General features: G+C 35.6%; 1 pseudogene; it reads left to right on the top strand.

Moving 5' to 3' along the window:
• The first annotated feature begins 19,914 nt into the window (after nucleotides 1-19,914).
• On the top strand, nucleotides 19,915-20,659 carry LOC119056662 (39S ribosomal protein L48, mitochondrial-like; annotated as a pseudogene).
• Nucleotides 20,660-27,204: the final 6,545 nt, after the last annotated feature.

Genomic DNA, 27,204 nt, shown 5'->3' with positions numbered 1-27,204 from the left:
AAAGAGATTTGATGATATTTAGCATCACAAAGAAAGCTTAAAGATACAGTAATTGAATCATTTTTTAGATCAGTTTATGCATGAAGATTGGTTCTGGATCACAAATACATTGATATATTTCTTGCTCTTACTTGTGAGATAAAAGCATAAATTTTATGTACAATACAAAAATGTGATTCAGAGAATTAAATTGTAGAAATAAACCAATGTAAATTTAAGAACGTCCAAAGTATCCTACATAAAACTTGTCTCCAGGGACAAATCTCTTTCAGCCTAGTTACAGATATGAATAAGCTATAACCTGCTAAATACTTAGTTAGTCAGCCATAATGATTTCACTGTGTAAAGGTGGGCGAGGGGCATGACGCCACAACCAAACAACCAGGCAGACAATCCAACTTCGACTCATTGTGCCATTTCAGTGAGTATGGAATAACGTTGCTGAATAAAGCATGTCACTAGACTGCACCGCTTGCAGCCGTGATCTTGTGGGGTCAGCGATGTCTACTTCCTGAGATTCTTCTCCATTTCTGTATTTGCAACATTCACGATATCTCATATATTTTGGTTCTTTTTGCCAGATGACAGAAAAAAGAAAATAAAAACCTAAATTGTTCTGTATATAATTTATTTCTCTAAGGTTTGGGCTGATTTTTTTTTTCTTTTACATGAATGAGGCTTGTTTTACAACTCGAAAATGTGAGCAAAAGGAGGGCGTTCCCTGAATCATTCTAGAAGAGAGTCCCTCGGGGCCTGGCGGTGATCAGCGTCACCCACTTTTATGTGCTACTGTTCCAGTTCATCAGGGATTTTTTCTTCTCTTCTAGCCACTATATGTGTGTCGGAAGACAAATTTGTTGCCCTGTATTCTCCTCCTCTCCTATTTACATTTTTACTAAAAGTTAACTTGGGGAACTAATGCTCCACATGAGAGCCTGTTTCATGAGGATCTATTACAATCACCTGCCACTGGAATTTTCAGGAATTATAGAATAAATAAAACCCAGGGATGAATATTCGTAAAAGAAAAGAAGATTTATTTCCATAATTTATCTACCTAAAAATTGACTTACTTTATGAAATTGACTTAACTTTATGAAAATTTGGGCTCCAAATTGTATACAATCCATATGGAATTTATTTCTTTCTTTGTTTCTTTCTCTCTGTTTTTTTTTTCTGCCCATGTACCTAAGAATACCCCCTCAGTACCACTGAGTAAGACTCAGTACCACTGTAAGGCTGTCTGTATGTTGCAGTCAGTGACTCACAAACAGATTGGCAGCCAGTAGCTTGCATGTGCTTCTGATTATGTTAATGAATTAGAGGTCAGGCCCTTTGACTCTTCAGTTAAAGCAATCTGAATTCAGTTAAAGGTAAAATTAAACTAAAAAGAGGTTTTGGTTACCTCATAATGTCACCAAAAATAGCTCGTTTAATATACAGTGAAATCTGGCATAAATGAGAGTCTCTCCTTTGATCTATGTACAACAAAGCTAGAAAACATAATTTCCTCAACTTTAAGAATGATAATAAAATATATATTTTACTCACTGAAGTGAATGCGATTACTCACATTTTCCACCTAACGCATAGTGGTAAATTCCAGCACAACTTCACAAGGTGAAAATGGTCAAATATGAAGAGTTGGCTCCAAGTTTCAATCTGCTCCTTTGAAAGCTCAGAAAGACAGCTGCCTAGTATTCTAGCCACCTCGGGTTAACACGTATCAATAAAGTGTGGGCTACAGTACTACTCTCCAGAATGGGATTTTCTGGGACAAGCAGGGATCACTCACACATCAAGAAATCAACACTTAGGAGCTATTGGTGGTTCCCAGATTCAATGGAAATATTTTACATGTGAATATGCTTGAGTTCGACCTAACTGAAAAAGGAAAGAAAAGCTCTAAGCAGCTGGTTACATATGTATTGGATCCTCTCACATGTCTCAGGACCAAACTCGCTTGTCCAAATTAAAAAGATAAAGAAGAGAGGAGTATTATGAATGCCTTAATTTTGGCCATGGACATGAAGGGTAAAGTAGCGGGACAAGACCAGTTTCTTTAACAAAATTGGTCCAGAAAAAAATTCTCATATGAAATGGAATGATAAGGTATGGTTCCAAAATAAATATCTATATGCAACACAACATTTTCTTTTGAAGATTGGTCTATCTTTAAAAATATAACACAGATTAATTTTTCTTATCATGAGGAATTTGATGAAATTTGTACTTCAAGTGATTATACTAAAATTATACCAATTTTGTGGTATAGTAATGTTAGCCAAGAATTATTAAACACGGCATTGATCTAAGCAGTTTATATGTTTGAACACTTAATGCCCACCCCTAATGAAGCAGTTGTTATCATTATCCCCATTTCACAGATAAGGAAGCTGAAACAGAGAGTTTGGTTAACTTCTCCCATAGAGTATAACTGGTAGGAAGAGGAGCCATAGTTTAAACCTATGCTAATTCAAGAGTCACCATTCTTTTTCTTTCTTTTTTTAAAAGTATTTACTTATTTTTAGAGAGAGGGGGAGGGAAGGAGAGAAGGAGAGAAATATTAATGTGTGGTTGCCTCTCCCATGCCCCCAGCTGGCCTGCAACCCAGGCATGGGCTCTGACTAGGAATCGAACCGGCGACCCTCTGGTTTGCAGGCGAGTGCTCAATCTACTGAGACACACCAATCAGGGCCATAGTCATCATTCTTAACCATTAAACACTCTGCCTTTTGAACATTAGAGTGACCTACATAATTCCTTCACAGTTTTGGTTTATATATCACTACTTCAGTAGGGAAGGATAGGGTCTTAGATGAAATTAGATCTTGAACATATATGGTGATCTTGCTCCGACACTATTACATTTTGGTAGCATGTAGGTAAAAACAATGAGCATGTCTCCAAGATTAGCCACAAAAGACTCCATTATGGCAGAGCCTCCAAAGCCATGGGAGTGAGACCATCCATTTACAGAAATGCAACCTCTTCAGCATGTCCCAATTTACACTTAGCCATGACAAATTTATTGAAACCATTTCTAGTGTCTTTATTAAGTGTCAACTTAGCTTAGCTAGAACTGTATCTCCCAGAATTCCTTTTCATAAAGGTGCCTGGGTCAGAGTTGACAAGAGAAATTTATATGTGATTTGCAAGGCAGTAGTGAAGGAGCGGGTATTTTTATGGTCTAAGTCTTTGTAGAGAAGGCCTTGTAACCACTCATTTATGTGTTTGCCAATGTTCTTTCTCATCTTGTCAGTGTAGACAGCAGCCAGGCTTCTGGCATTTCTTTCTTTAACTCCCAGAACCCCGGTCTCATCATGTGTGCAAAAGAGGTGCCGGCTTCCCCTGAGGGTCAGCGGCATTACTGATACTGGGGGCAGTAAAGGAAGGTATGGTTCCAACTGGCCTTTGCAGGTTACGATTATTTCTTTGTTTCCCCATTTTATGTGTATCTAACTTCCCAGCTGGTGTCTTTGCTGATCTTAAGCCCAACATCAGATGCATGTATGGCAGGCTTACATAAACTACTCATCAGAATTATTTCATTTATTTATTCAATTCTGTACTCTATATCTGTATCACTCCTATGGGAAATACTCAACTGACTGAGCCTTGACCTGTATACCATTCATTTCTTGTGGACTGCTCTTAACAAATTTGGAATTTGGTGCTACGGATTCTATTAATGGTATCCTATCATGAAAGAAAAGGCAAAAGTAAGAGAAATTTAGCATTTCTATAAAATTGAAGTGAGAGAAAAAAGTTTAATTGGAACAAACAGCATGGAATATATGAACAATTAAGTAAAATATACTACATGACTTCCAGCCAAGATGGAGGCATAGGTAGACACACTGTGCCTCCTCATACAACCAAAAGAAGGACAACAACAATTTCAAAACAAACAAAAAAAATACCAGAACTGACAGAAAAGTGAAGAGTATGGAAATCTGACAACCAAGGAGTTAAAGAAGAAACATTCATCCAGAGTGGTAGGAGGGGCAGCTGGCAGAGTGGGTGGTCCCACATTCGTGTACAGATAAACTGAAAGAACAACTGGGAATGAGACAGACCGCACAACACAGAACTCCAGTGAGGGGAAATAAAGCCTCCGACCTCTGACTGAAAACATGTGTGGGGGTTGAGGCTGCAGTGTAAAAAACTCCCAGCCTCACAAGAGAGCTCGTTGGAGAGACCCACAGGGTCCTAGAATGTACACAAGCCTGCCCACCCAGGAATCAGAACCAGAAAGGCCCAATTTGCTTGTGGGAAAGTGACTGAAATCCAGCAAAGAGTGATGCAAGCACCATTGTTCCCTTTCAGGCCCCTCCCCCACATACAGTGTCACAACACAGTCATGTGGGTTGCTCTTCCCCTGAGTGAACACCTAAGTCTCCACCCTTCACTATGTAACAGGCATGTCAACACACACACAAAAAATGGCCCAAATGAAAGAACAGTTCAAAGCTCCAGAAAAAATACAAGTAAGTGATGAAGAGATAGCAAACCTATCAGATTCAGAGTTTAAAACACTGGTAATTAGTATGCTCACAGAATTGGTTGAATTTGGTCTCAAATTAGATTAAAAAATGATGGCTATGATACTTGAAATAAAGGAAAATGTACAGGGAACCAATAGTGATGGGAAGGAAACTAGGACTCAAATCAATGGTGTGGACCAGAAGGAGGAAAGAAACATCCTACTTGAAAAGAATGAAGAGACAAGAATTCAAAAAATGAAGAGAGTCTTAGGAACCTCCAGGACATCTTTAAATGTTCCAACATCCAAATTATAGGGGTACCAGAAGGAGAGAAGAAAGAGCAACAAGTGAAAAAGTTATTTGAACAAATAATAAAGGAGAACTTCCCCAATCTGGTAAAGGAAATGGACTTCCAGGAAATCCAGGAAGCTCAGAGAGTCCCAAAGAAGTTGGACCCAAGAAGGAACACACCAGTGCACATCATAATTATATTAGCAAAGACAAAAATGAAGGAGAGAATCCTAGAAGCAGCAAGAAAAAAGGAGAGAGTCACCTACAAAGGAGTGCCCATAAGACTGTCAGCTGATTTCTCAAAAAAGACTTACAGGCAAGAAGGGGCTGGAAAGAGGTGTTCCAAGTCATGAAATCCAAAGGCCTACATCCAAGATTGCTCTATCCAGCAAAGATTTCATTTAGAATGGAAGGGCAGATAAAGTGCTTGTCAGATAAGGTCAAGTTAAAGGGGTTCATCATCACCAAGCCCTTATTATATGAAATGTTAAAGGGATTTATCTAAGAAAAAGAAGATAAAAAATGTGAACAGTAAAATGACAGCAAACTCACAGTTATTAACAACCACACCTAAAACAAAAACAAAAACAAACTAAACAAACAACTAAAACAGGAACAGAATCACAGAGATGGAGATCACATGGAGGGTTATCGACAGAGAGGTGGGAAGAGGAGTAAAGGGGAAAAGGTACAGAGAGTAGGTAGCATAGATGGTAGGTAGAAAACAGACAGGGGGAGGGTAAGAATAGTATAGGAAATGTAGAAGCCAAAGGACTTATATGTATGACCCATGGACATGAATTAAAGGTGGGGAGTGTGGGCGGGAGGGGATATGCAGGGCAGAGGGGAGTGAGGGGGGAAATAAGACAACTGTAATAGCATAATCAATAAAATATATTACATAAAAATATATATACATATATATATTACATGGCATTTATCAAGTGGGTTTTATTTCTCCCATATGATCTCTATTCCATATGTCATATGGTTTAAGCATATCATAGTTTTATTTTGGCAACATGGAATTCCTGAAGCTGAAACTGTCTTGCCTATAAAAATAGAGATAACTATAAATATCATTTATTTAGTGATTTGAATCTGGCTTCAGACCCAGCTTCCACGTGGGTATACCTAAATATTGAATAATGGCAGCAAGAAATTAAATTTGATGTCATAAAACTAGCTAAATTCCGTCTGCAAAGACCCTCAGGAAAAATTAAATTTTCTCTAACACCACCTACCCACAAATAAATGAATAGAGTCTGCCTAAGGCAGTTATGTCCATTTTAGCTGCCAGAATCAAACTACATGTGATGACTAAGTAGTTGTGAAGGAAAAAAAAAACTTCAAAGCATTAAAAAACTTAATGTATTAAGCACTTTCAGCTCTGAAAGGAAATCCATAGCAAATTTCAGTATAGCTAGATTAACCATATGGCCTGGTCTTCTCTGGTCACTGGTCTGTGCTTGTTTTGCCAGAATACACTTTCTCAAACCTCTTATTACTTCTCAGCTATGTCCCAGTTTTGACAAAATTATCTTGCAACCCTAGTAACAATGTTGAAGATCAAATGAAATAATAAAATAGCTAACTTGTATGGATTACTATTTTATGCCAGACATTGGCCTTGGGAATTAATATGTTATTATTTTTTTTCTCATAACAGACCTCTTCCCACTTTGAGGAAAGTATCATTGGCACCCTCTTTGGTAAGGAGTCCAAGTTACATAGGAATTAGCAAATTGCCACATGATTCTGAGTGGCAGAGCAGGGCAGTTGAAAAGCACAGGTCTTAGTCAACATGATAATCCATAGTAAGAGTCTAAGAAGAGTGGATCAAGACCCCCTGGACTTGCCTAGAGAGGAACATCTATAGTTTCTGTTCCTCCAAAGTGCTTCAGTTTCCACACACATTAACTTGGGTCAATTTCCCCACTTTACAAAACGAATATGTTAGAGACACTGAGTAACTTGCCCAATGAGTCTTTCAGTGCTACATGGCTACACTGTGGGAGAAATAAAATATCACTGCAAACCTATCTAGTCTCAGAAACTTGGTGCTTGGTCACTCAACTCTATTGTAATTTAGTGGTACACAAGACCCAAAGGCAATAAAGTAGAAAAGAGTCATGGCTTTGATATCAAGACTCCTAAATTCTAAGTTTTTTTCATTTTTAACCCTCACTCGAGGACATTTTTCGTGGCTTTTAAAATTATGTTTATTTTTAATTATATTTTATTGATTATGCTATTATAGTTGTCCCAATTTTTCCCTCCCCCCCTTCACCCAGCACCCTCCATTCCCTTGGGCAATCCCCACACCATTGTTCATGTCCATGGGTCATGCATATAAGTTCTTTAGCTACTCCACTTCCTATGCTGTACTTTACATTTCCATGGCTATTCTGTAACTACCTATTTGTACTTCTTAATCTCCTCACCTCTTCACTCATTCCCCCACACACCGCTCCCATCTGGCATCCATCAAAAAGCTCTTCATAACCATGACTCTCTTTCTGTTCTTCTTGTTTGCTTAGTTTGTTTTTTAGATTCAGTCATTGATAGATATGTATTTATTGCCATTTTATTGTTCATAGTTTTGATCATTGTTTCTTTTAAAGAGGGAAGAAGTGAAAGAGGGAGAGAGAGAAACCTGTATGCGAGGGAGCAGCATCAATTGATTGCTTTGCCAATATGCCCAGGCCAGGAACTGAACCTGGTTTGTGCCCTGATCTGGAATCATACCCACAACCTTTGAGTTAGAAAATGATTCTCAGTCAACTGAGCCACACTAGCCAAGGAGTTAAGTTTTAAAAGCTACCAACAAAATGCCTTTGAGTACCTCACTTCCCTTTTTCAGCTCCAGATTCTCTATCTATAAATAGAGAAAAGAGCTGCCAATAAAGTATGTCAACATATGAAAATGAAAGCATTATTTTTTAAAATATTTTTTAAAAATTTTTTAGAGAAAGGGGATGGGAAAGAGAATAGTGGGAAAGAAACATCAATGTGTGGTTGCCTCTCATGTGTCCCCTACTGGGGACCTGGCCCATGACCCAGGCATGTGCCCTGACTGGGAATCAAACCGGTGACCCTTTGCTTCACAGGTCCATCCATGCTCAATCAACTGAGCTACACCAGCCAGGGCTAAAGCATTAGTTTTATTTTGTTATTTTCTGGATGAGAATTTACATCCAGGGCTCTTTCTTCCACTGACCACAAAATGTACTGGGATGGTACAATTAAAATAAGTTTTGTATCAAGAGACTTTAGCAGTGTCAACATAATCCCTTTTTCATTTACTGATATTGATAAAAAGACCTCAGAACATTTTATCAGCATAGCAAAGTTTGGAATAACATCAATGCTTTTCTTAACCCTTTAGATTAATTTAGAAATGTATATGCACATATCCATTTAACATGTTAAAAATTAAGGACCTGAAAACTTATGGAAGGATGAAAAGAAAAGGAAAAGTATGACCAAATGGATAAAGCAATTAGAAGCAAAAAGACACCTGTAAAAGCAATAAATTTTATAAAACTCATAAAATGTTAGAATTTAGTAACACAAAGAACCAATTAGAAAACAGAATAAAGCACAATAGTATTATGTTAAACACAGTGGTAGAATTCAGAAATATTACCAAATTAGGGGATACCCGGGCCCCTTTAAGAGAAAATTTGCCTGATGATGTTTCAAAACAATCCTCACAATGCACTTTACTAACATTGTTCAGAATATTTTGAATGCATATGAATGTATATGTCCATGATGCTGCATTTGCATTGCTTTTAGAATAAAAATGCTATCTCAAATAGCCCCACTTTTACTCTTTCTTTAACTGAGCAAGCAGTACAACATTAAGGTGTGTATACAGTCAGCAGGAGGAAAGGTAATAATTCAGAAGCAAGAAGGAGGATAAGATAATTAAACAGAAAACTCAAAGGAAAACACAAGGGGATCCCAGCAAAGAAAGGGGGAAGGCAGTTTATTTTAGCAATACATTGACCTGTGAGCCGGGTGGGGGGCTCTTTAATATGGCAACTTATAGAGACCAATCCAAGTGAGGTTACAGACTGTTTTTATGTGCAAGTTAAACCATAGCTTCAATAAATGTAAAGTACTTAAGTCTGTTTAACATATCAGCTCTATGTGGTAAATGAAGTTGTCTATTTTACTTCCATAGGGTCAAGATATTTGGGAGATGCTTAGGTAAATGGACCCATAGACTGAAAGGGTTGTTAATTTTTTATTGGTATGTTGAGCCATTGCAGTGAACTATGTAGATTCAGTCTTTAGACTTCCCTTATATGCCCTCATATTATTGTCATTAATAAGAAAAAAGGTACGTAAAAGAGATAGATGGGAGTTAAGCTGGGAGAGAAAAATCAGCTTAGGGTCTTTGTTCTCGGGACAGGATAGAATGATATACTAACTAGTTTCCTCAGCTCATTCTGTAGTAATGTTTTTCAGACCTTAGCTCTTTCCTCCCTTTTCTACTACAAAGGGAGCTTGTGGCGCCACAGCCTTGCACAAAGAAAAGAAAACATGGCAGTAAATTATCTTAAATACACCTGAACTTATGATATCCAGAGTCAAGCTTTCCTTAGCCTTTTTTCACATAATTCTAGGTTAACTTTGTCATTTAAAAGTTTATTTTGGCTGGGGTTGAAATTTAATTTGTTCTTCAAAGAAACATAACAATGGAAATACAAAGAGGAAGCTTTTTTCATTCCCTGGGAGTTCTGAAAAGTAATAATTGTAAAATGATAAGATTCTGAATGAAAATGTCGCTTGGAAAGGTTGAGGTTGACAGTCAGACAGACCTATGCAAAGTGAAAAAGTCACAGTGTAATCATGAACAAAAATATAACCAGATGATGCAGTTTTATATCTTTTATAATTTATTATATAAATGTATCATAAATTTTAAATAAAATCTTTTCTAAAAATAAATGTTCAACAGAAGTCCTAAAATACTACTTCTTTTAAAGATTAATAATTGTAAGACAGTATTATAATTATAAATAGAAAATTAATCGTATATGATAAAATAATATAAACTAAAATATTGATATACCCCAATACACACACACACACATTCAATCAGAGGATAACACATTGATTATTATTTCAGATATTTTATTTCTTTCCAGCCATGTCTCTCCATTGGCACTGAACAGGTTGATCTAATCTCAGCCCTTGCACCATGTCTCTTAGAAATATACACACAAACACACACTCGCACCACCCATATACAAATACATACAACCACCACCATAATGAACACAAGTTTAACATTTGAATAAATCAAAAGTTTGCTTTATAATTATACAGGCTGATTAGAGATTAGGAGCCAGCTTTTGCCGAAGACTATGACCCTAGGGTCTTTACTCACGAGGAGTTTCTATGATGAAATTAAGCAGAGTTAAGGAGAAGAGTTAACTTACACAGATATTTGTCAATTTTACTTTTCTAGGTTTCTAAAACACGTGTCTCTTGAGTCTTATATGTTAGAAAAATGGATGGCCCATTCTCCCACCACATATACATGCATAAGTTCACACATATATACACAAAAACATACACACATACGCAAAGGTCCATGTCTTGAAAGGCACTGTGCCACCTTCCTGTACACAAGAACCTCCACCACAATTCCCCTGAAGGGGCTCTGTAACTTTCACGGTGCTCACTCGATGCAGAAGCAGCAGGAAAGCTGGTTCCCTAAGCCTGTCATTGTCTTTAAAGTTGTCATTTAACATCTCTGCATTACATGACCGACGCAGGGATGTTTCTTCCAGTCTGATTAGCTGCTAGATTTTCTTCTGCCACAAAGAGACTTGTGTTTTCACATATCTGTAATTTCTCTCATATGTATATATATAATATATAGCCTTTGACAAATACATATGTCAAACTGCTTCAATTTGTCTGTGGCCTTCAGCACTTGTTAGTCACTCTCAAAAGTGAGAATTCTAGTTAACATTCATCAAAATTAACGATAGAGTTTGAGAAGAATGAAGAGGAAATATTTGGAGGACAAATGCCTTTATGCTCTTCAAAAGAAAAGACCAGTTAAGATTTTGTAAAGAATATGCTGTTCTGCCCTGGCTGGTGTAGCTCAGTGGATTGAGCACGGGCCTGCAAACTAAGGAATCGCGGTTCGATTCCCAGTCAGGGCACATGCCTGGGTTGCAGGCCAGTGCCCAGAGGGGAGGCAACCATACATTGATGTTTCTCTTCCTCTCTCCTTCCCTTCCCCTCTAAAGATAAGTAAATAAAATCTTAAAAAAAGAATATGCTATTCTGTAGTTGCCCAGTATTCTCTTAAATATAGAGACCTAAGCCAGAGAATTCTGCATTCTAAATGATGTCTGAAGGAATTACTCACCATTGTTTTTAGAAGGGTTATAATTCTGTAATTTAATCCTGTGGACAGTTAACTAAATTTTTCATGTTATATAATTTTTAAGTGATCAAATACCTATGATCATATGTGTAATCTAGTGAAGATAGAGGAGTGCAAGTAGAAACAGCACATAACTCTTAGTATGTATTTTCAGGACATTTTGACATTGACTCTGGGTTTGCCCCCAGATAAAATTTCCAGACCTGTTTGTATGTCAACATACCAAATAACCAACCAGTTCAACTGGATATTATCCATATCACAACCAGTTCAACTATAGTCAATATTTTCCTGTTATGTAATGACTTCCTTTATATAGACTTGAGCAAATTTTGTTAAGATTATATAAAATTTGTTTTATTTTTTATAAATAGGAGGTTTTTAGTTTTTAGAGAGTTTAGCATCTTTGATATTTAAAACTGAAAGAGGCCTCAATGGTCATCTCATAGCACTGCTTCTTGTCATCCATGGAATACCTAATGATAGAACATTTGAAGTGATTTCTTTACCCTTACAGCTAACTAATGACAAGACGGACCTGCAGCTTTGGTTCCTGTTTCCCAGTTCCAAGGTCTTTACATGACTCTATACTTTCCCTTTGTGCCTGGTACAAATTAGAAATGTTCAGGATGTGAGGAAGCAGTAGATAAATAAATGGGCATTATTATATTTTAAATCTAGTTTCCAGTTGGTTCTCTGTATATGTTGATCAGGCAACACTGGGCTACTCTTTCTGTTGTATTTATCTCTAGAATGATCATAATAAGCCATCATTTGTTACAAGAATCTAACATATCATGTGTTTGACCCATTTAACTGGCAAATAGCAAGTGCTCAATAAATATAAGCTATTAGTACAGCTCAGGTGTTGGAAATTTTTTTTTCTGTAAAAGGAAAGACTATACATATTTTAGATCTTTTAAGCCATTGTACAGTGAAAGCAGCCATAGGAAATATGGGTGAGCTCTGCTCCAATAAGGCCAATGTTATAAAAAGTAAGAGTGGCTGAGATTTGATCCATAGTTGGTTGATTTCTGGTATAGTTCATAACTGCCAACTCAGGCTTGCTAGAACTAACCAAGCCATAAAATGGTAAAAACTGCAGAGTTCTTTTATTTGTTTTTTTTCTACAGAATCTCATGCAGAAAAAGATGGATACCTTGGCAGGATACATATAAAAGTTCTAAAGTCATTTATGTCATTAGTCCTCAAAGATGCCTTTAAGTGTGTTCTATGGTTGCTGATTCAACCTGGCAAGACAAATAGATACTGAACAAAAGTTCACGTACTTAACCAAATACAGATGCAAGCATGGAACCCACTTAAAATTCCATGCATGTTGTTGGTCACAGAGTTGGCATAGGTACATGTAATAAGCGACACGTGTTCTAAGGACTGGCTTGTTTTGTATCTGTTTCTCTTGGGTATGTCATGGTGTGAAAGAGGAATTAAAAAGGAAAGAGGGTCAAAAATCCTACCTTACAACTGTAAGCCACATGTAATAATAAACTCATCTTTACAACAAAGCACTTAGATAAAAATACATAAAGAATTTCCGTGAAAATTTGCTGAACTGTCCAGCATCTATTTGTTCTTCTTTTAGTAGAAGACACCACTAAATTTTTTAGACAACTCTTACTCTTATGGTATGGGTAGAGTTATCATGAACAATGGTTGGTTTAATCTGGTCTCTGAGGAGTATTCTTCCAACCACAGGCATTGTTGCAACGATGTGTAGGTTCCAGGCAGAAGGATTAATCCACAGAAGGAGAACTCCCTCCTGAGATGCCTAGGAAAGAAGCTGGCGTCTTTCTTCCTAGATGAATATAGGGGATGGAATTGCTGCCACTACCTTCTTTCATATAGTGTGGAAATTGTGAGAGGTGGTGGTTGTCACCCTGGGTTCAGGCATCCCATACACATTGTATGCAGAGATTTAAAATAATACTAAAACTTACTTTAAAAGTGACTTTTATTATCGAAATTCACTGGCAATTCTAAACAGCGCCAGTGATAGAATATTGTTCCCACTGAGAGTAAACTGCTCCACTGGCCCCTCCACCCCAACACTCGCACACACACACACACACACACACACACACTCCATACCCACTGCCACACAGAGCCTGTGGCTTCCAAACAAAGCAGAGTAAACAAACTCTGTTTGTGGTCATATCATGGAGCTCTGATTCTGGCTGTGCCAAGCACCAGCCTTGCCCCTGGATATACTGTTACTCGAGAACTCATATTTCCCTTCTACTTAAGCCAGCTGGGGTCTTGTTTTTAAATACCAAAATTTTTGTTTGTTTCTTACTTTCAATCAAAACTTTCAGGTGTTAAGTGCATGATATATCATACCTTTTCATGATTGTTAGCCACTTATAACCTAATTTTAGAGTGTTGATATAGAACGGTTACTGAGAAAGTGTCATTCCAGATACAGAACACCAAATCGTGTCTTCCCTTAGCAACGACCTACTCAGCTCTTACCTGAAACATTGTCCTTCGACGTCAAGGTTCCTTTAACCTTAAAAAGTAAGTAAATACATAAATGATGATCTTAACCCACTTATCTTATTGAACAACATTGCTCCCAGACAAATAAGGACTCACACATGCAACTAATAATAGTACACACACATACACAAATACGTGGTTCTGACTTTTGACCAGGGTCCGTAAACTTTTCTAAAACCACTATAAACTTTCCTCCGAGCTAGACACTGTTAACAATATCCTTCAAACAGAATTATGTGATGTTCTTGTTTCGTCTAAGCATCAAGTATAAAAGAGTATTCCATTTTGATGGTTGGCTTAAAATTTTTGGTTATTGTTGGGGAAAATATGTAATCATTTTCTGTAACCTCTAGAGTTCACTCTTAGTGACCTACCCTGAGGAGAGGAGGAAGAGGGAGAGATGGCCTGTCCTTCCCACACCCCCACATCATAGCATCAGTCTTCTGATTGTTATCTTCATCCTGAGGAGGCTTGGTGTTAAGTTTCCCTTTGAATCCTGGCTGATGAATGACCACCAGCCTGTGCCCTTTGTCCAATATTTAGCTTTCTCAGAAATATATACATCAACAATTAATAACCTTCTCCAAGTGCTATGGAATTAGCTTTCTGATTATGTGATTTAATTGCTACAGTGGTCAGACCAGGTCATGAGTGCTGCATCTTCACAGGACAGTCTGATATTATGCACTGAAGGAAATAAGTGAGGATAAAAGGGTAAGTGGCAATCGAAACCAGAAAGAGGTAATCTGCATTTTTACAAAGTCTGAAATGAACACAGCAATCTCACATACATCCTAGTATTTCTACTATAGTTTTAATAGGTATTCTTTAGATTGTGCAATAAAGATGGTGTGTTGGAAATTACATTTTTATACCAAAATTTTAGCAACAAACGTACATGATACTTCCTATGTGCTAAGAATTATTCTAAGCACTTTTATACATAAACTAAGTAACTCACTGAAAGGGAAATAGTTTTATTACTATTGTTGCCTTTAAAAAGATGAGAAGACAATCAGAAAGAGTTCAGATAATCTGTATGAGGTCTACAGCTAGTAAGTAGTATAGTTAACATTTGAACTAAGGTTGTCTGGCTTAGAAACTAGTGTATATAAAAGTCAGTCAGCTGTCTCTTAGGGAATATCTAAAGAACATAGAGTGACATAAATGGGTTAAAGACAAGTCCTGGAGCTCTTTTGCCAAGTAATGTGGTATAAGTATCTGTCTATGACACAGAATGGAACTATACAACCTGCAAACATGTACAGAGCTATGATTTGATAACTCTAAAAAGTTATCAAGGTAGATTAGGAGGGAATAAAATATCAGTGATCTGACCATGAGTTTACCATTTTAGTTTCCCTCTGGTATTTTCTAGCCCAATGTTAATGCAACCCAATCCAGAGATGGGCACTAAACTTTAGACAGACACTGCTCTAAGAGAAGTTTTCTAGTTCTTGTCTGAAGAGAAGGAAAGAAAATGCCCAGCACCTGTGTCGATATTGCTTATTTTTTGTTTTGTATATTCTTTCTTTCATTTTTAAGAAATGTGATGAATCTATCGTGCACCAGCCATGGAGCAATCCATCAATGGCGGTAACTATAGCACCAGTGGAGGCCCAGTGGGGCCACAATTAAGGAGGGAAATCTTCCTCTCTGATTAAGGGAGCTGTGGTCTCTAAGAAGTAGCAAACCTCTGATGCTTTCAATCTCTTTCACTCTCTCCCCAGGCCTAGAAGTGGGCACATCCCCAAAGGGTACAGCAGAAAAGGTCATCCAAATCCACACATTATTGCTCAGAGGACCAAAGAGGTGCACCCCAGAGATCTAGAGAGTACTGGGGAGATCATGAGGGAGAAACTCAGGAAAGCATACCTATGAAGTTGTTTATAAACTCCTGAGCTCACCTCCAAGCTGTACACAAGTGAATTAGATTCTAGTCAGCATAACAAAATATGTGAGAAGTCAACTAATAGTTAGCCATACACCAGGCCCCAGACTGGCCAATGGGTGAGAAAAACAATTCAACACTTAAATACAACCAGGGTTTACTCAGGAAGAAGCTATATCGGTTCTAAATGTGCTTATATATAAACAGACCTTTTAAAATGCATGAAACAATGACTTACATAATTGAAAGAAGATACATAAAACTCTGCAATTATAGTTAAAGATATCACCATTTCCGTAATATTTTGCTAGGGCTGCCAGAACAAAGTAACACAACATAGGTGAATGAAACAATGATAATGTATTGTCTCACAGTTCTGGATTTTAGAAGTCTGAAATTAAGGTATGAACAAGGTTGTTTCCTCCCATTGGCTATGAAAAAAAAACCTGTTCCATGCTTTTCTCCTAACTTCTGGGGGTTTGCTGGTAGTCTTTAGCATCTTAGCATCCAGTCTCTTTAGATGGTATTCTCCCTGTATGTCTGTGTCCAAATTTTCCTTTATAAGTATACTGGTCACATTGGATTAGGAGCCCTCCCTATCAAATATAACCTCATCCTAACTAATTATATCTGCAGTGGTCCTATTTCTGAATGACATCAAATTCTGTAGTGTGTAGTGTGAATGACTTCAACATACTATTTTGGTGGGAAACAATCAAACCATAATAATTTTCATTGCTGGGGGGTAGAAGCTATAAGAGGTCTAAACGGTATTGGAAAAATACTATAAAGATTAAATTTAAAAATATAAATATATATAAAAATAATAATAAACAGAAACTAAACAAAGGGTATATAAAAGCTGAATTAAACCATCCACCAACTGGACTTAATTAACATTCAAAAATATTCTTCCCAACAGAAAAATATATATTTTTTACAAAGACAAATGTACAATTAACAAAGATAGACTTTATCTTGGTTCATTAAAAAAAAACCCTTTAAATAATCCATTGGTTAAAGAGAAATTCTAAGGAAAATTAAAATTATTTTGAACTGAAAGAATATAAAAATACAATAGAGAAAAATTTTTATGATGCTGATAAATACAGCAGTGTTTAGAGGGTAATTTATAGTAGCATTTTCCTTAAAAAGAACACTGATCCCACTGTAGCCAATGTGGCTCAGTTGGTTGGAGCATCATCCTATACACCAAATGGTTGAGGGTTCAATTCCAAGTCAGGGCACATATGAGATGCAAGAAGTCAATATTTCTCTCTTGCATAGATGTTCCTCTCTCTCTCTCCACCTCCCTCCCTCTGCCTCTCCTTTCCTGTCTCTCCAAAATCAATAAATGTGTTTTTAAAAATATAAAATAAAAAATAAAATAAAAGGAATGCTGATCTCATGTCAATAATCTGAGCTTCCATGTAAAGAATCCAGAAAAAGAGAAGCAAACCAAATCTAAATCAAGCAGATGAAAAAAATAATACTTAAGATAAAAACTGGTTATTTAAATAAAAATAAAATGAACAAATATAGAGAAATATTAACTATAAAAAAAGAGAGAGAGAAGAGGCCTGGCTGGGTAGTTCAGTTGGCTGGAGCATTGTCCCACACACACAAAAAAGGTTGTGGGTTCAATTGCATGTCAGGGTACATACCAAGGTTGTGGGTGTGATCTCCGGTCAGGGTGCCTACAGGAAACAATTGACATTTGACATTCAGGAGGCAACTGAATGATTTGACATTCTCTTTCACATTGGCATCTCTCTCTTTCCCCTTCCCTCCCTCCTTTACTTTCTAAAGTCAATAAAAATATGTCCTTAAGTGAGGATTAAAAGAGAGAAAAGATTTAATCTATCTACAATAGAAATGAAGTAGCTGATATCATTACCTTTTGCCCAGACATTAAAAGGAAAATAAGAGTCTACTATAAAGAATTCTAAAAGTGTAAATTTGTAACATTGATGAGATGTGTTAATTCCTCTAGAAACTCAATTACCTAAAACTCCCACAATGTAAAATACGTAACTATATTTCCATAACTATTAATTAAATTGTATTTATAATTTAAAAGTTTCCAAGACATTTTTATCATCAGGCATAGTAGTTTTGTTGGTGAATCCTACCAGACTTTAAAAAAGAAATGACACAAGTTTTACACAATTTCTTCTAAAAAATAGAAAACAAAACATTTCCCAACTACTTTTGAGGTTTTATTACCTTGATACTGACATCATATAGAAACAGTAAAAATAATTTTTTAATGTACAACCAACTCCTCATGAACATAAGAACATGACTAAGTGAAATTTCCAGAAAATTTATCCTGGAAATGCGATGCTGGTTAAATATTCAAATATTATCTGATATATTCAAATATTAAGGCAGTAATGTATTGCCTTAATAGTCTAAATGAGAAAGTCCCTATGATGATATCATCAATTAAGACAGAAAAAAAATTTTTTAAATCTATGATCTTTTTATGATAAAAAGTCTCACTAAATTAGTAATAGAAGAGAATCTTACATTTGATAAAGTACATCAACAAAAAACTTAGAGATACCATCATGTTTAAGATCAATTCTTTCTCGCTAAGATCTAGAACAACAATGATGTTCATTACTCTCACAATTCTTAGTTAATGTATTAGAAGTCCCACCTAATGTCAAAAGAAGTTAAAAGTCCTAATGACTAGAAGAAAAGAAATAAACCATTTTTATTCACAAACAACATTAAGGTCTACATGTAAAATTTCAAGGAAGGTATAAAAATATCTTTATAGGATACAAGATCAATAGCAAAAAATAAATTTCTACATATGAAGCAATGTACAGTAGAAAACACAAATTAAATTAGCAACACTCTCAATTAAATGTTCAGTAACCCCTAAATAGTAATACTCATTTATCAATGTAACAAAGTATGTATGGTACCTGTGGCTGAAAGCTATAAAACTTGATGAAATACATTAAATAAGATTTAAATTAATGGAAGGTTATGTAATGGATTGGAAGACTCAACAAAGTAATAATGTCAATTTTTCCTAAAATGATCTATAGAATTAATGCAATTCCTTTAAAATTCCAAAAACAATTACAATGTATATTATTCTAACATTTATATAAAAAGGTAACAGAAGGAAAATAGCAAAATAAACGTTTGTGGAATCACAATGGGCTTATCATCATGGGCTGATGATAAGACCTATTAAGCTAAATGAATCAGGACAGTGTAGCACTGGTGAAGAAAATAGATAAATGGAATAAAATGTTTCAGAAACATACCCATACTGACAGGTAATTGTCAAGAAGTTCAAAAACAATTTAATGAAACCAGGAATGTATTTTCAAAAAATAGTATTGTTTTTAGAAAAAAGAAAAAAAATCTTTATTTCCTGGTGTTAACTCCAAAAGCATGATCCATTAAATAAGATATTGATAAAAATGTCTATTGATATTAAAAAGATTTCCCTATGAAATATATTAATTATAGAATGAAAAGATAAAGAACAAACTGGGGAAAATATGTATAAGTCACATATCCACCAAAGACTTTTATCAACAATACAGAAAAAATAACAATGCAGTTAAATACTTGTCAACATATTGAACAGGCACTTTAGCAAGGAGAATATGCAAATAACTAATAAATGCATATAAGGATGTTCAAATTATGTCATTAGAAAATTGCAAAATAAAGCCATAATTAAATACAGCTACACACATATTACAATGGCTAAATTAAATACATGAAGTACTTGTAAGGATGGAAAGCAACTGGAACCTATACATTGCTATTGGAAAATCCAAATACTTTTCCAGAAATGCTCTCAGTGACCCACCAATCCCTCTCCTGGTTATCTGTTCTAGAGAAATAATTATGTATGCACCCACAAAAACGTGCACAATATGTGTAGTGTCTCCATTCATAATTACCCCACACTGAAATAACACAAATATTTCTCAAGAGATGAATGAATAAACAACCTATGAAGCCATGCAACAAAACAGAACATACTACAACACAATAACTAAAATGACTCTCCCTAACCTTCATTTCCAATTGGCAGATTCAACCAACCACTAATCAAAAGCAGTATTTTCACATTTCTAATCATGGATTTCCAACCACAGATGGAAAATACTGTTTTCAATCTGAAGTTTCTTTGACTCCAGGATGCAAAGAGAAGACCATATATAGAGTCAAAAATCATACTCAGATATTCTACTGCACAGGGATTGGTGTCTCTGACCACAGCGTTGCTCAAGTCAGCTGTAGTGTTGTCAGTAGCCCAGGGATTGAGGATGCTTGGAACAATTTTCAGTTTGTGCAATAACAGGCTGCAGAAACAATGGATAAACAGAGCTCTGAGAAAGATGCTGTGTTTGAGGAACAGTATCATTTTAAGCAAGACTTTCTTCCTCTCTGAAGGTTCAAAACTTTAGGAGAGAAGCCCATCTTCTGAGGGTAGCACCACAAGACTAAGCCCACCCATGGCATTGGAAGTTACAAACACCTAATTAAAACACAAGAGCCCAAGAAGAATAAGGGAAACATGGAAGTGAGACCTGTTAACTTGGGGAGAAGTTATGAATATGGAGCTTTAAACATCCACCTACATGCATACGACATGGACCTGGCAGAGAGTTATGCTAAATATGTTCACAACCTCTGTAACCAATTCTCCATTAAAGTCCAGGAAAGTTAGTGATGCCCATGGAAACCACGGAAGTGCTATGGCCTGCAGGCCCAAGGCAGCAAAATGTCCCTAGACTCAGTTCTTACCTCTGTGAAGAAGTGGTTCAGATAAGCAGTTTGAGTGTTACATCTGTAGAGATTTCCTTAGAAATAATCCAAAACAATCTTCCTGAAGGCGTCAAATTTTCAGTGAAGGAGCATACTAAAGAAGACTTCAAGGGAATTTTCAGAGCTTGGCCAGAACTGGCAAAAGTGTTAGCTAAATTAAACTATCTCATTGCAGAATCTTTCATGCCAGCACTGGTGATACTGAGTACAAAAGAGAAGGGCTTCCCAGGCAGTCAAAGTTAAGCAGGAGATCCTGACTGTTAGAAGAATCCCTCCCCACAGCCAGGAATGCCTCCTCTCCTCTGTGGACAAGTGCTTGCCAATTGTCACCACTTTCCTTTGAGCCAATCATAGATATCCTCCATCTAATAAAACTCTCCTAATGAAAAAAGTCAACTATATATGATTTCATTTATGGAAGGACTAAACTTTAATGATACAGAGAGAACAGATCAGGGATTACCAGGGATTGGAAGGTGGGGTGGGGTACAGTTTGACTATTAAAGAAAGAATTAGAGAGTATGGGGGACTAATAGAACAGCTGTCTCCTTATTGTGTTTATGGTTACATGAATGTATAAACTCATTAAAATTTATATAGAACTATGCCCTAGTTGGTGTGACCTAGTGGATTGAACACTGACCTGTGAACCAAAGGGTCACTGGTTCTATTCCCAGTCTAGGGCACATGCTTGGGTTGTAAACCAGGTCCCCAGTAGGGGCCACAAAGAGGCAACCACATGTTGATGTTTTTCTCCCTCTCTTTCTCTAATCCTTCCCTCTATCTAAAAATAAATAAATAAATAAATAAAATTTAAAAATATTTATAGAACTACATACCAATAAAAATCAATTTTATGTATGATAATAAAAGATATATTAAATATTTAAATAGGTTACAATCTAATCCCCAAAGGAAAGTACCTGGTATCAAAATGAGACATGACTTAAAAAGCAAAACAAATAAGTGTTCCTTGCAGAATATAGCAGCATGAGGTTTAGCTCTCTGTGATTAAACATATTCTATAGTAATAACATTGAGAACTCAATCATTATGTAGAGACCCACACATATACATAAGCATGCATGGTTAATCATAAAATTCTATGATTGTGAATGTTAACTTTCTCATCAACACTAATTGAAAGAGCCATTAAACTAATATCATTTGATTATAGATACATAAACCTTACCATCTGTTCTACATACCTTTCAGCTGAATTTCTTCACTCTGTTCTTGCTGTCAATAACTTTAATCAAATCATTTGGTGTGAGAATATAACATAACTAACTTTAAAAACTTTTTAAAGTAAAATTAAAAGTTATGAACATAATTTTAAAGGAATTGATAAGGTTTTAAGTTCCTTCATTACTCCAGTGAAGTCAATAAAGAAAATTGTGTCCAGTTAGGCTTGCCATATACAAAATCCCTGTGTTTTATCTGGGACTGCTAAATTCAGTGGCTAATTTTATGTGTCACTTTGTGTTGGGAACTGCGCTGCCTGGTTTCAGAAACTATAATCCCCTGTGACTGAAGCTGAATAAAGGACTTGGGGACCCTAAGCCACTAAAGAGGCAAAGTTTATCTCCCTGGCAGGGGCACTGCCTCTGCCCCCTTTACTTCACCCTGCTTGGGTGAAGAAAACGGGCAGATGACCAGTTAGCCAATGACAGGTAAGATCCCTCAAGGGAGGGGCAACCTAAGACAGGCATGGTCATAAGGGGGACCTCAGGGAAGGGTTTGGAAATCTATAGAAAAAGGGGATGATGAATTCTCACCCCTCAGCTTTGATATAGCCTTAGTCCTCATTCTGTCTGAAAGAAGTCTCCTAATCTCTTGGCTGTCTTACTTCCCCTGCCTGATTTAAGCCTGAAAGAATGCTTTAAGCCTGAACCAATGCCGGAGGTAGATGTGTTCCAATGCTGGAAAGGGCGACTTCCCCAGGGCAATCAGGCCTAAGAAAGAACGCATAAAGTCCTATGAAAACTACCTTGCTAATACTCCCAATTTAAATAATAGGGGTCCAAGCATGAAGTGAATTTGTTCCCCAAAGTTTTATGGCCCTTTAACTATCTGACCCTGACTCAGAATAAGCCCTTAGAGTTCTTTGAATGTTATCTATTGTTTGATCCTTACTGCCTGACAATGATTAATAAGGTTTAAATATATCCCCAGTATTCCTATGTAAGTAAACCCAATGAAAACCCATTGAGGAATAGGCTCCTGGTCCTTCTCCTTTGAGAGATCAGCCATCTTTTCTCCCCAGGCAGATCATCTCTTGGTAGACTTATTCTTATCCACTGTGGTGTGGGGCTCTGCAGGCAAAGTTCCCCCACAAGTTTGAGTGGGCTATGAGTGCCCAGATTAAATATTGTTTCTGAGGGTGTTTCTGGATAAGATTATTGTTGGAAGTGGTAGACTCATTAAAGTAGATTACCTTCTCCATTATGGTTGGTTTAAACTTTTTTAGTCATGAAAAGAATAAAATGTGGAGTAAGGAGAAATTCATCCCTTTTCTTCCTGTGTCATTCATTAGTTGGGACATCCCATCTTATTTCTCTGGGATTTACATGATTTATTTCCCAGGTTCTCAGGCCTTTAGATCAGGGGTGTCAAACTAATTTTCACCAAGGGCCACATCAGCCTCATGATTGTCTTCAAAGGCCTGAAATAATTTTAGGACTGTGTAAATGTAACTACTCCTTAACTTTTCAGGAGTTGAAATTACATCTGGCCCTTTGAAGGCAACCATGAGGCTGATGTGGCCCCCTGTGAAAATGAGTCTGACACCCCTGTTTTAGACTCAAGCTGAATTATAACAACAGCCTTCCCGAGACTCCACCTTGCAAATGACAGATTCTGTTATTTCTTAGCCTCCTTAATTATGAGTCAATGCCTCATGATAAATCTCCATATGTATATACCTTCTATTGTTTCCACTTCTCTGGAGAATCCTGACTAAAACTAATAATATACATAATATAATAACAATAATATTTATTTTAACTGTATATATTTTATAATAATATGTAATATAATATTTGAAAAATTAATTTACTTACTATAGGTTTCTTTAAAGTGTCCTACTTCTAAGGAATATAACAATTATATTTTGTTATTAATAATAGTATATTATACTGGCATCCAATTGATTACTCCCAATAGTTAATCTTTTCCACTTTGAGCTATTGAAATTCCAATATGGGAGAATGCATTAAAATTGTTTAATTTAACTGTTTCATTTACCATATGAGAAAAATTGGTGTAGCCATTATAAATAACAGTAGGAAGAATCCTCAAAAAGTTAAAATAGAACTCCCATATGATCCAGCAATTCCGCTTTGGGGAATATGTCAAAAGGAAACAAAAATATTAACTCAAAAAGATATATGCATTCCATGTACATAGCATCATTTATAATAGTCAAGAGATACAAGCAACTTACATTGGTAGATAAATGCTAGTGAAATAAATCAGACAGAAAAAGACAAATATTGCATGATCTCAGTTGTATGTAAAATCCCAAACAAAGAAAAACAAACAAAAAAGTTCATATAAAAAGAAGCCAGATTTGTGATCACACCAGAGATGGGTGGTAGGAGGATAGAGAATTAGAGAAAGTTGGTCACAAAATCTGAACTTTCAGTTATAACACAAAGTCCTAGGGATGTAATGTACTACATGATGACTAGAACAAACACTGCCAAATGATACATAGGACAGAGAGAGTATATTAAGAGAGTATATCCTAAGAGCTCTCATTAAAACACACACACACCACATACACATTTTTCCCCTCTAATTTTTTTCTTCTTTCATTTCTTTTTATTGAATCTATATGAGAAGACAGAAGTTAGCTGAACCTGTTGTGGTAATCATTTTATAACATATGTAAATCAAACCAACATACATTAAACTTACAGTGATGCATCTCAATTTTTTTAATAACATTGGAAAATATAAAGAAAATAAGGTCTAGAAATGTTAAGAAATGTTTGCAAATTAGGCCATTTGCAAACATTTTTTTTAAAGAATTCAGATTTTTTCTTTCAAATTTGAATACCCTGATCCAGAACCAAATATTTCCTGTGGCCTTCCTTTTCTCCTTTCCTTTATTGTATAACATATAGCAAGCTATTTTCCATTAAAAACCAGTATTCTTTCTTTCTGAAATATTTCACATACCTGATTCCTCAGAGTCCAATGAGCACATATGTTTATTATTTGTTTGATATTTTTCTTTCTTGAATTAAAAAATCTGTTGTATCTCTGATAACATACCTCTGGAATGTCAGGGTAATTTCCTTTTCCCAGATCCCTTAGCGCACAATCCCCCACCAGAGCAGAGAGATCACAAAACCCCTCCTTGTCGTTGTTATCATGTTAATTGTTAACTGTTAACTATCCTACACCCACCCATGTAAAAAAAAAAAAGTATGTGCCTATTTCTTTTACTTTTTTACCAGTCCCAGAGCTATTCCTGCTTTGCTTTCTCTGGCCTCTCAAATGTGTCACCAATGGATTTTATACAACCATTTAAAGCCTCCTCCTTTGATTGTTATCTGTGAAATGAGGTATAATACTGCCATTCTCTGGAGTAATAAATTAATTATTTAAATTCAATTAAAAATGAAAATAAATATCTGTTACTGAATCATATAATTCTAAATATGCTTCAACTTTTTCCTTAAGTGAATAATATTTTCAAAAGAGACTATAATCACCTAGAAGACAGGAATTAGACTGTATCTGGTTTGGTTATCCCTCGCGTATAGCATGTGGCCTTGTAGATGTTGTATGCCTGAAATGCTCGGCAGTGCTTGTCAACTTTCATCTTTCTGTGACAATTAAATTTGTTTTCATTATTAAAAAATAAGTTCCAGAAAAAAGCATTAATAAGCCATGCAGGTAATATATTATTACGTTTGTTTTAAAATAAGCCTCAGGCATTCTCCTAACTTTTCTCACCATTATCTCCATCTGTAATAATAAAAAAAATCTCTGATTAAAACTATTTCTGTTATCTCAAGCATGAATCTAATTTATTTGCTATTCAACCTTACTTTCCCTATGTTACAAGATTTGTTTTCCCTGTAATGCAATCCACGATTTTGACTTAAAAGGTAGAAAACATCTTCTCCCAAAGATATTTTTAAATGAAAAATAAATAAATAAATTTAAAGTAGGTTGGGAGTATTTCACAACACATACAAAAAATTTAATTTTAATCCAATAATTTTTATTAAATGTGTTTTGGAATAGATATGTCCTTTGGGGTAAAACAACACTGTATATTCTGCCAACAAGTAGAAATCTAAAAAATGCTTTCCTAACAGAACTTTTGAAATACTTATTTACAGAGAGCAAAGGATTTCTTAGAAAGCTTGTGGTATTTCTAAACTTGCATTGTATTTCCAAAGCTATGAAATATGATGTTCCTTCTATGACACCGTCATTAAAATTTAAAAGGCTAATTTAGAGACCACAAAACTATCAGGTAGATTTTCTTAGAGATTTGTTCTCTGGATACTGTCATTTGCTGGCTTACTTATTAGCAGAAACATAAGTTTAATTTGTTTTACCGACATACATTCTAATACCACATACATGGCAATAAATCATACTGTTTCCCCACTTACATTTTACCCAGAAGGCAATTTCTCAACTTCTACTTTTCCCCCAATAGTAATATTGCTATTTCTTCTCCACATACAGTACAACTTTGATTGCTGGCTTCAGTCCCCCAGGGAAAGTATCAGACTTAGGGACAGATATGCTACATTCTAGAATTTGAAGAGCCTTTCTTAGATCTTTGTTATTTTCATTTTTTACAAAAAAATAGATTAATTTAATCTAAGAGAAGTTTCATGATGTATCATGAAGGGCATTTAAACATACAAATCAGTGTCCTGAATCGAAGATTTAGAAATTAAATGCATGGCAGAGAGGTTATTTTTTAATCCTCATGAGAACAATTAATTTGATTCCCAGCCATACACTGGGCATCCAAGTAGGTGATACATTCATTTTATATTTTGAGAAAGAAATTAAATTTGACTAATTTTCTTTCTACTTTTAAAAAGTATATAAATCAGAAACAACAATTTTAAAATGTTTGTAAAAAAACATTTTTCATGAACCCTTTCACCACTGAAGAGCCTTTTAATTTCTTTATTATCATGGTTCTTTGTCAGGTTAAAAGTATTTTTTTTTCTGAGAGAGAAATGCTGAATTGTATTTGTTTACCCTAATAAATTGTTAAACCTACAGATGTAATAAAATTTATAAAATTGGCAGAAAAAGAGATCTTTTCCCCTAAATTACCAAGTGATCTATCTAAAATATTTTCCCTAGAGATGAATGGATTGAACTTTTACCTTAAATAACTGTTCTCAAACCTCAGTACTCTTACTTAAAATAGATTCAAATTAGAAAAACAGCAAAAGGCACAAGAAAGTACATTACAGATTTAGAGAATTAATCTCACTTAACAAAATGAAAGCAAATCAAACAACAAAAAAGGACTAAAGTGTACATATGTAGGCTGCAGTCTCACCAGAATTCTTCCTTTTTTGTTTTACATAAATTTGGAAAACAACCAATAGTTCATTCTCACAATTCTATTCTCTTTTTTTTTTTGAGTGGGTGAAAATGGTTCACTTTCACCATTTTCTTCTGATTAATTTGGTTTAAAATAATGGTCTCCTTTCCATCACTATTCACTTCTCTCCATTTTAAATTTAAGCATTCACTATGCTGTTCTGATTCTATACCTTCTAAGACAAGAT

This window comes from Artibeus jamaicensis, unplaced genomic scaffold (assembly GCF_021234435.1).
Source record: "Artibeus jamaicensis isolate MK-2021 breed Jamaican fruit bat unplaced genomic scaffold, CSHL_Jam_final contig_603, whole genome shotgun sequence".
NCBI classification, from domain to species: domain Eukaryota; kingdom Metazoa; phylum Chordata; class Mammalia; order Chiroptera; family Phyllostomidae; genus Artibeus; species Artibeus jamaicensis.
This window is presented reverse-complemented; position numbering and strand designations above follow the sequence as displayed.